The sequence below is a fragment of the Arachis hypogaea genome, chromosome 10 (genome assembly GCF_003086295.3).
Source record: "Arachis hypogaea cultivar Tifrunner chromosome 10, arahy.Tifrunner.gnm2.J5K5, whole genome shotgun sequence".
NCBI classification, from domain to species: domain Eukaryota; kingdom Viridiplantae; phylum Streptophyta; class Magnoliopsida; order Fabales; family Fabaceae; genus Arachis; species Arachis hypogaea.
Genome location: NC_092045.1, coordinates 63,737,438 through 63,747,926, shown reverse-complemented (window position 1 = coordinate 63,747,926; position 10,489 = coordinate 63,737,438). Strand labels below are relative to the sequence as shown.

The 10,489-nt window shown below is 40.1% G+C and overlaps 1 non-coding gene across 1 annotated transcript; it reads left to right on the top strand.

Annotated features, from left to right (window-relative positions):
- The first annotated feature begins 2,600 nt into the window (after positions 1-2,600).
- On the top strand, positions 2,601-2,708 carry LOC112718982 (small nucleolar RNA R71). The gene has a single exon (XR_003161307.1). It is a non-coding gene; the product is annotated as a small nucleolar RNA R71 (small nucleolar RNA).
- The last annotated feature ends 7,781 nt before the right edge of the window (positions 2,709-10,489 follow it).

Genomic DNA, 10,489 nt, shown 5'->3' with positions numbered 1-10,489 from the left:
ATGACTCGGAGGTGGAAGCTTTTGCCTTCCCTTTCCTCTTTCTAGAGGTTTCTCCGGCCTTGGATGCCATAAATGGTTATGGAAAAACAAAAAGCAATGCTTTTACCACACCAAACTTAAAATGTTTGCTCGTCCTCGAGCAAAAGAAGAAAGAAGAGAGTAGAAGAAGAAGAAATGAGGAAGAGGGAGATGGTGGTGTTTAGGTTGTGTGAAAAGGATGGGTTGAAGAAGGGTATATATAGGAGAGAGGGGGGTAATGGTTCGGCCATTATGGGTGGGTTTGGGAGGGAAAGTGGTTTGAATTTGAAGGGTGAGGTTGGTGGGGATTTATGAAGGATGGATGTGAGTGGTGAAGAGAAAGATGGGATTTGATAGGTGAAGGGTTTTTGGGGAAGAGGTGTTGAGGTGATTGGTGAATGGGGGAAGAAGAGAGAGAGTGGTGGTGGGGTCCTGTGGGGTCCACAGATCCTGTGGTGTCAAGGAAAAGTCATCCCTGCACCAAATGGCATCAAAATTCACGTTTTGAGCCAATTCTGGCGTTAAACGCCGGGCTGGTGCCCATTCCTGGCGTTTAACGCCAGGTTCTTGCCCTTCTCTGGCGTTTAACGCCAGTCTGGTGCCCCTTTCTGGCGTTAAACGCCCAGAATGGTGTCAGACTGGGCATTAAACGCCCAACTGCTAGGCTTACTGGCGTTTGAACGCCAGCAGCATCTTCCTCCAGGGTGTGCTGTTTTTCTTCCTGTTTTTCATTCTGTTTTTGCTTTTTCAGTTAATTTTGTGACTTCTCATGATCATCAACCTACAAAAAAGATAAAATAACAAAAGAAAATAATTAATTATAAAACATTGGGTTGCCTCCCAACAAGCGCTTCTTTATTGTCACTAGCTTGACAGAGGACTCTCATGGAGCCTCAGAAATGCTCAGAACCGTGTTGGAACTTCCCAACACCAAACTTAGAGTTTGAATGTGGGGGTTCAACACCAATCTTAGAGTTTGGTTGTGGCCTCCCAACACCAAACTTAGAGTTTGACTGTGGGGGCTCTATTTGGTTCTGTTTTGAGAGAAGCTCTTCATGCTTCCTCTCCATGATGACAGAGGGATATCCTTGGGCCTTAAACACCAAGGATTCTTCATTCACTTGAATGATCAACTCTCCTCTATCAACATCAATCACAGCCTTTGCTGTGGCTAGGAAGGGTCTGCCAAGGATGATGGATTCATCCATGCTCTTCCCAGTCTTTAGGACTATGAAATTAGTAGGGATGTAATGGTCTTCAACTTTAACTAGAACATCCTCTACAAGTCCATAGGCTTGTTTTCTTGAGTTGTCTGCCATCTCTAGTGAGATTTTTGCAGCTTGCACCTCTAAGATCCCTAATTTCTCCATTACAGAGAGGGGCATGAGGTTTACACTTGACCCTAAGTCACACAAGGCCTTCTTGAAGGTCATGGTGCCTATGGTACAAGGTATAGAAAACTTCCCAGGATCTTGCCTCTTTTGAGGTAGTTTCTGCCTAGACAAGTCATCCAGTTCTTTGGTGAGCAAAGGGGATTCATCCTCCCAAGTCTCATTTCCAAATAACTTGTCATTTAGCTTCATGATTGCCCCAAGGTATTTAGCAACTTGCTCCTCAGTGACATACTCATCCTCTTCAGAGGAAGAATACTCATCAGAGCTAATGAATGGCAGAAGTAAGTCCAATGGAATCTCTATGGTCTCAGTTTGAGCCTCAGATTCCCATGGTTCCTCATTGGGGAACTCATTGGAGGCCAGTGGACGCCCAGTGAGGCCTTCCTCAGTGGCGTTTACTGCCTCTCCTCCCTCCCAGGGTTCGGCCAAGTTGATGGCTTTGCACTCTCCTTTTGGATTTTCTTCTGTATTGCTTGGGAGAGTACTTGGAGGGAGTTCAGTAATTTTCTTGCTCAGCTGACCCACTTGTCCTTCCAAATTTCTGATGGAGGACCTTGTTTCAGTCATGAAACTTTGAGTGGTTTTGATTAGATCAGAGACCATGGTTGCTAAGTCAGAGGTATTCTGCTTAGAGCTCTCTGTCTGTTGCTGAGAAGATGATGGAAAAGGTTTGCTATTGCTAAACCTGTTTCTTCCACCATTATTATTATTGAAACCTTGTTGAGGTCTCTGTTGATCCTTCCATGAAAGATTTGGATGATTCCTCCATGAAGGATTGTAGGTGTTTCCATAGGGTTCTCCCATGTAATTCACCTCTTCTATTGAAGGGTTCTCAGGATCATAAGCTTCTTCCTCAGATGAAGCTTCCTTAGTACTGCTTGGTGCATTTTGCATTCCAAACAGACTTTGAGAAATCATATTGACTTGTTGAGTCAATATTTTATTCTGAGCCAATATGGCATTCAGAGTGTCAATCTCAAGAACTCCTTTCTTCTGACTAGTCCCATTGTTCAGAGGATTTCTTTCAGAAGTGTACATGAATTGGTTATTTGCAACCATTTCAATCAGTTCTTGAGCTTCAGTAGGCGTCTTCTTCAGATGAAGAGATCCTCCAGAAGAGCTATCCAAAGACATCTTGGACAGTTCAGAGAGACCATCATAGAAAATACCTATGATGCTCCATTCAGAAAGCATATCAGTGGGACACTTTCTGATCAATTGTTTGTATCTTTCCCAAGCTTCATAGAGGGATTCTCCTTCCTTCTGTCTGAAGGTTTGGACTTCCACTCTAAGCTTACTCAATTTTTGAGGTGGAAAGAACTTTGCCAAGAAGGCATTGACTAGCTTTTCCCAAGAGTCCAGGCTTTCTTTAGGTTGAGAATCCAACCATGTTCTAGCTCTGTCTCTTACAGCAAAAGGGAATAGCATCAGTCTGTAGACCTCAGGGTCAACCCCATTAGTCTTGACAGTGTCACAGATTTGCAAGAACTCAGCTAAAAACTGATGAGGATCTTCCAGTGGAAGTCCATGGAACTTGCAATTCTGTTGCATTAGAGAAACTAATTGAGGCTTAAGCTCAAAGTTGTTTGCTCCAATGGCAGGGATAGAGATGCTTCTCCCATAGAAGTCGGGAGTAGGTGCAGTAAAGTCACCTAGCACCTTCCTTGCATTGTTGGCATTGTTGTTGTTTTCGGCTGCCATGAGTTCTTCTTCCTTGAAGAATTCGTTCAGGTGCTCTAAAGAGATTTGTGCTTTGGCTTCTCTTAGCTTTCTCTTCAAGGTCCTTTCAGGTTCAGGATCAGCCTCAACAAGAATGCCTTTGTCTTTGCTCCTGCTCATAAGAAAGATAAGGGAACAAGAAAATGTGGAATCCTCTATGTCACAGTATAGAGATTCCTTTAGGTGTCAGAGGAAAAGAAGAGTAGAAGACAGAAGTGGAAAATTCGAACTTAACAAAGGAGATGGAGTTCGAATTTTGCATTAAGGGATAGTGTTAGTCCATAAATAGAAGGATGTGAGAAGGAGGGAAGTAATTTTCGAAAATTAAGTGAAAAATTTTGAGAACATTTTTGAAAAACATTACTTAATTTTCGAAAATGAAAATGGAAAAGAAATCAAGTGATTTTTGAAAAAGATTTTGAAATTAGAAATCAAAAGGATTTGATTGAAAACTATTTTAAAAAAAGATGTGGTTAAGAAGATATGATTGATTTAAAAAATGTGATTGAGAAGATATGATTTGAAAAATATTTTAAAAAGATTTGATTTGAAAATTAAAAACTTGACTAACAAGAAAAGATATGATTCAAACATTAAACCTTTCTCAACAGAAAAGGTAACATACTTGAAATGTTGAATCAAATCATTAATTGATAGTAAGTATCTTTAAAAATGGAAAGAAATTGGTTTTGAAAAAGATTTGATTGGAAAATTGATTTGAAAAAGATTTGATTTTGAAAAGATTTTGAAAACTTGAAAAAAAATTGATTTGAAAACAAAATCTTCCCCTCTAGCCATCCTGGCGTTAAACGCCCAGAATGGTATCCATTCTGGCGTTTAACGCCCAAAATGCTACCCTTTTGGGCGTTAAACGCCCAACCAGGTACCCTGGCTGGCGTTTAAACGCCAGTCTGTCCTTCTTCACTGGGCGTTTTGAACGCCCAGCTTTTTCTGTGCAATTCCTCTGCTGTATGTTCTGAATCTTCAATTCTCTGTATTATTGACTTGAAAAGACATAAATTAAAAATATTTTTGGATTTTTAATAATAAGGACAAACCAAAATGCAACAAGAATCAAATAACAATGCATGCAAGACACCAAACTTAGCAGTTTGTATACTACTGACACTAACAGGATGAAAATGCATATGAGACACACAAAACTATCAAGTCAAATTGAATTCAAAGATCAGAGCAAGTAAATCATCAAGAACATCTTGAAGATCACTTAGACACATGAATGCATGCAATTGACACCAAACTTATGATGAGACACTAGACTCAAACAAGAAATATTTTTGGATTTTATGATTTTGTAAATTTTTTTTTGTGTTTCTCGAAAATTAAATGGAAAAAGATATCAAAATTCTCAATGAGAATTCCAGGAATCAGTGCAATGCTAGTCTAAGACTCCGGTCCAGGTATTAGACATGGCTTCACAGCCAGCCAAGCTTTCAAAGAAAGCTTCGGTCCAAAACACTAGACATGGCCAGAGGCCAGCCAAGCCTTAGCAGATCACTGCTCCAAAAGCAAGATTGATAGAAATCAACAAGCTCTTGTGGTGATAAGTTGAAATCTCGGTCCAATGAAATTAGACATGGCTTCTCAGCCAGCCAGACTTCAACAAATCATCATGAAACTCTAGAATTCATCTCCAAGAATTTCGAAAAAAAAATAAATACCTAATCTAAGCAACAAGATGAACCGTCAGTTGTCCAAACTTGAACAATCCCGGGCAATAACGCCAAAAATTTGGTGTTGTTGCCGGATCTTGGCACTGATGTTACCAAAAGCTTGCTCAAAACTTGAACAATCCCCGGCAACGGCACCAAAAACTTGGTGCGCGAAATTGTGAACAATACTTTTTCACAACTCTCATAATCCCCGGTAATGGCTCCAAAAACGTGGTAGCTCAATACCATGGCATTACACAACTTCGCACAACTAACCAGCAAGTGCACTGGGTCGTCCAAGTAATAAACCTTACGCGAGTAAGGGTCGATCCCACGGAGATTGTTAGTATTGAAGCAAGCTATGGTCATCTTGTAAATCTTAGTCAGGCAAACTCAAATGATAATGGTGATGAACGAAAATAACACAAAGGTAAAGATAGAGATACTTATGTAATTCATTGGTAGGAACTTCAGATAAGCGCATGAAGATGCCTTCCCTTCCGTCTCTCTGCTTTCCTACTGTCTTCATCCAATCCTTCTTACTCCTTTCCATGGCAAGCTTAAGCAAGGGTTTCACCGTTGTCAGTGGCTACCTCCCATCCTCTCAGTGAAAGCGATTGCATATGCTCTGTCACAGCATAGCGGAATTCATCTGTCGGTTCTCAATCAGGCCGGAATAGAATCCAGTGATTCTTTTGCGTCTGTCACTAACGCCCCGCCCTCAGGAGTTTGAAGCACGTCACAGTCATTCAATTATTGAATCCTACTCAGAATACCACAGACAAGGTTAGACCTTCCGGATTCTCTTGAATGCTGCCATCAGTTCTCGCCTATACCACGAAGACTCTGATCTCACGGAATGGTTGGCTCATTTGTCAGGCGAGCACTCGGTTGTCAGGCGATCAACCATGCATCGTGCAATCAGGAATCCAAGAGATATTCACTAGGGCCTTTATCGCTTGTAGAACAAGAATGGTTGTCAGTCACCTTGTTCATGGGTGAGAATGATGATGAGTGTCACGGATCATCACATTCATCAAGTTGAAGAACAAGTGATATCTTGGATAAAGAACAAGCGGAATTGAATGGAAGAACAATAGTAATTGCATTAATACTCGAGGTACAGCAGAGCTCCACACCTTAATCTATGGTGTGTAGAAGCTCCACCGTTGAAAATACATAAGAACAAGGTCTAGGCATGGCCGAATGGCCAGCCTCCCAAAGTGATCAAAAGATCTAAAGAAAAAGGTTCCAAAGATCCAAAGATGATCCAAAGATGATCCAAAGATTCTAAATACAATAGTCAAAGGTCCTACTTATAGAAAACTAGTAGCCTAAGGTGTACAGAAATGAGTAAATGACATAAAAATCCTCTTCCGGGCCCACTTGGTGTGTGCTTGGGCTGAGCAATGAAGCAAATTTCGTGCAGAGACTCTTCTTGGAGTTAAACGCCAGTTTTAGTGCCAGTTTGGGCGTTTAACTCCCATTTGGGTGCCAGTTCCAGCGTTTAACGCTGGGATTTCTTGAGGTGACTTTGAACGCCGGTTTGGGCCATCAAATCTTGGACAAAGTATGGACTATCATATATTGCTGGAAAGCCCAGGATGTCTACTTTCCAACGCCGTTGAGAGCGCGCCAATTGGGCTTCTGTAGCTCCAGAAAATCCACTTCGAGTGCAGGGAGGTCAGAATCCAACAGCATCTGCAGTCCTTTTTGGTCTCTGAATCAGATTTTTGCTCAGGTCCCTCAATTTCAGCCAGAAAATACCTGAAATCACAGAAAACCACACAAACTCATAGTAAAGTCCAGAAAAGTGAATTTTAACTAAAAACTAATAAAAATATACTAAAAACTAACTAGATCATACCAAAAACATACTAAAAACAATGCCAAAAAGTATACAAATTATCCGCTCATCAAGCGCTCATTATTCTGCTTTGCCCTCTTGGAGAGCAGGGCAATGTTGTGCTTCACTTCATAAAAAATCAAGGAAAATTGCTCCCCCAAATGCTTTCACCAAGGTTCGAATTTGGGAACACTCCTTGGCGCACACAAGCGCATCATGAAACCGTTCAAGGAATTGAGCGCGCAGGACACACATGAAAGGCAACATTGCCCTGCCCTCCACAAGGGCAGGGCAGCATCTTGATGCTTCCAAGCCTTGGCACGCAAATTAGATACCCACACAAAGTTTCCCTGCTCTGCCATCCACAAGAGTAGGGCAGCCTCCTGGGAGCAACATATGGGCCAAAATCAACCAAAATTCAATTTAATTCAATTCCTCACCAAATTAAATCAAGGCCATCCAAGACCCATTCTCCCTCAAATCCAAAGCAAGCAAAGCCCACTCAACAAGACTCAAAGGCACACAGAGAAGCTAGATTAGGAATTTCATTTTGTGAATTTGTTTTTAATTTCAATTTCATTTTATTTTCATTTTGTAAAAAGCCTATATAAAGGCATCACTCCCATTTCAAAAGGGAGGCTCCATTAGAAAGGCAAGCTCCACTAGGGAGCATTAGGAATTGAGAGTTCTCTCTCTTAGTTTTCATTTCTGTTTGAATTTTGGATCAAGAATCGAAGGAATTCTGTTTCACTTGATCTGAAATCTCTTGTTCTTCTTCTGCATAATTTCAGAAAATTGAGAATTGAATCTGAGTTTTCATTTACTGCTTCCATCTTCGTTTCTTCTTCAATCTGTTTCTTGGTTGGATCAAGGAAGGGAGTGAGATCTAGACTTGTTTTCTAGTCTCATTGATTCCTTGAGATCTTGTCTCTTTAAATTTCAAAATCAAGCTGAGTTACATTCTGTGTTGCTTCTTCAAGCAATTTTCCATTTCTGTTTAAATCTGCTGCACTTATTTCATCTTTTACTTCTCTGCTTGATTGCTCTTTACATTTTCTTGTTGGATTTTAAATTTCCAGCACCCCAGCCCCATTTACATTTGATGCAATTTACTTTTCTTCCAATGTAAGTTTCAGTTATTTTACTTTCTTGTTACTTAAGTTACTTGCAACTTTACTTTCTGCATCTTTAAGATTTCTGCAATTTACTTTCTGTTGATCAACTTCACACAATTCACTTCAATGTTAGCTTGACTAAACTAATCACCCACTAAAGTTGCTTGATCCATCAATCCCTGTGGGATCGACCTCACTCTTGTGAGTTATTACTACTTGATGCGACCCGGTACACTTGCCGGTTAGATCTATGTGTTTGGAAATTCGTTTTCTGCAAAAACACCATCAAGCATCTTTAAAGATATCCTCAAGCTCAGATTCAAGACTCTCAGTCATATTGATCTCTTCCACTAAAGAGTCAATAATATCAGCACTCATGCAGTCATTTGATATGTCTGGATGCTGCATAGCTTTGACAGCATTCAACTTGAAATCATCCTTATTGACTCTCAGGGTCACTTCCCCTTTTTGTACATCAATGAGAGTTCGTCCAGTTGCTAGGAAGGGTCTTCCTAGGATGAGAGTTGCACTCTTGTGCTCCTCCATTTCCAGCACTACAAAGTCAGTTGGAAAGGCAAATGGCCCAACCTTGACAATCATGTCCTCAATTATGCCTGATGGATATTTAATGGAGCCATCCGCAAGTTGGAGACATATCTGGGTTGGTTTGACTTCTTCAGTCAACCCAAGCTTTCTGATAGTGGATGCAGGTATTAGGTTGATACTTGCTCCAAGGTCACATAGGGCTGTCTTGGTACAAGCACCTTCTAATGTGCATGGTATCATAAAGCTTCCTGGATCTTGAAGCTTCTCTGGTAAGCTTTTCAGAATGATTGCACTGTATTCTTCAGTGAGAAACACTTTTTCGGTTTCTCTCCAATCCTTCTTATGACTTAAGATCTCTTTCATGAACTTAGCATAAGAAGGTATTTGCTCAAGTGCCTCTGCAAACGGAATCTTTATTTCAAGAGTCCTTAGATAGCCTACAAAGCGGGCAAATTATTTATCCTATTCCGCTTGGCAGAGTTTCTGAGGATAAGGCATCTTGGCTCTATATTCTTCAACCTTAGTTGCTGCAGGTTTATTCCCTACAGAGGTGGTTGGAGAAGCCTTCTTAGAGGGGTTACTATCAGCACTTTCAGATGTCTGATTCCTCATTGGTGTTTGAATGCCAGGACTGGGTGCAGGATGGGCGTTTAACGCCAGCTTTCCACCCTTTTCTGGCGTTTGAACGCCAGAATTGGGTAAGGAATGGGCGTTTAACGCCAACTTTTCCCCCCTTTCTGGCGTTTGAACGCCAGGAGTATTCCTCTCTGGGCTCTTACTGTCCTCAGATAGATTTTGGGCTGTGGTTTGGTTATCCTCTGTCAGTTGTTCCTTTCATGGATTTTTGCCACTTTGAGCAGTGTTATTTAATGTCTTCCCACTCCTTAGTTGAACTGCTTGGCATTCTTCTGTTATCTGTTTAGATAACTGCTGTTTTGTCTGATTCAACTCTGATTCTATATTCTTGTTAGCAATTTTAGTTTCTTGGAGCATCTCTTTAAATTCTGCTAACTATTTTGTCATCAGGAGTAATTGTTGATCAAGCTCAACAACCTGTTCATGAGGATTAGGATTAGTAGTTACTGCCATGGCTTCTTCTTTTGTAGAGGGCTCACTGCTAGAGTACAAATGTTGATTTCTAGCAACAGTATCTATGAGTTCTTGAGCCTCTTCAATCGTCTTTCTCATGTGTATAGATCCACCAGCTGAGTGGTCTAAAGACATCTGAGCTTTTTCTGTTAGCCCATAGTAGAAGATGTCTAACTGTACCCACTCTGAAAACATTTCAAAGGGGCATTTCCTTAGCATACCTCTATACCTTTCCCAGGCATTATAAAGGGATTCATTATCCTCTTGTTTAAAGCCTTGGATATCCAGCCTCAGCTGTGTCATCCTTTTTGAAGGGTAAAATTGATTCAGGAATTTGTCTGATAACTGTCTCCATATTTTTATACTTGCTGTGGGTTGGTTATTCAACCACCTCTTAGCTTGATCTTTTACAGCAAATGGAAATAGTAATAATCTGTAGACATCCTGGTCTACCTCTTTATCATGTACTGTGTCAGCAATTTGTAAGAACTGTGCCAGAAACTCAGTAGGTTCTTCCTGTGGAAGACCGGAATACTGGCAATTTTACTGCACCATGATAATGAGTTGAGGATTTAGCTCAAAGCTGCTTGTTTTAATGGGAGGTATACAGATGCTACTCCCATATGCAGTTGTAATGGGGTTAACATATGACCCCAGAGTCCTTCTGGACTGCTCAATTCCACTTAGGTCTATGATGGAGAGAGGGAGATGATATGGATTGCAAGTAGATTATTTTATTATTTTTTTTATTTAATTAAAAGTGACCAAAAATAATAAACTAAAATAAATGGAAAAGAAAATAAAATAAAATTTCGAAAACTGAAAGAAAATAAAATCAAAGCAAATTGAAAACTAAATTAATTAAGTAATTAAAAAGATTTTGGAATTAGCAATTAAAAAGATATGATTGAAAATTATTTTTAAAAAGATATGATTGAAAAGATATGATTGAAGAAATTAAAAAGATTTGATTTTCGAAAATTAGTGCAAAATTTTGAAGATTTAAAGGAAAACACAAATAAGACACCAAACTTAGAAATTTTTTTAGAAAATCACACACAAATGTTCGAAAACCTAAGGGAAAACACA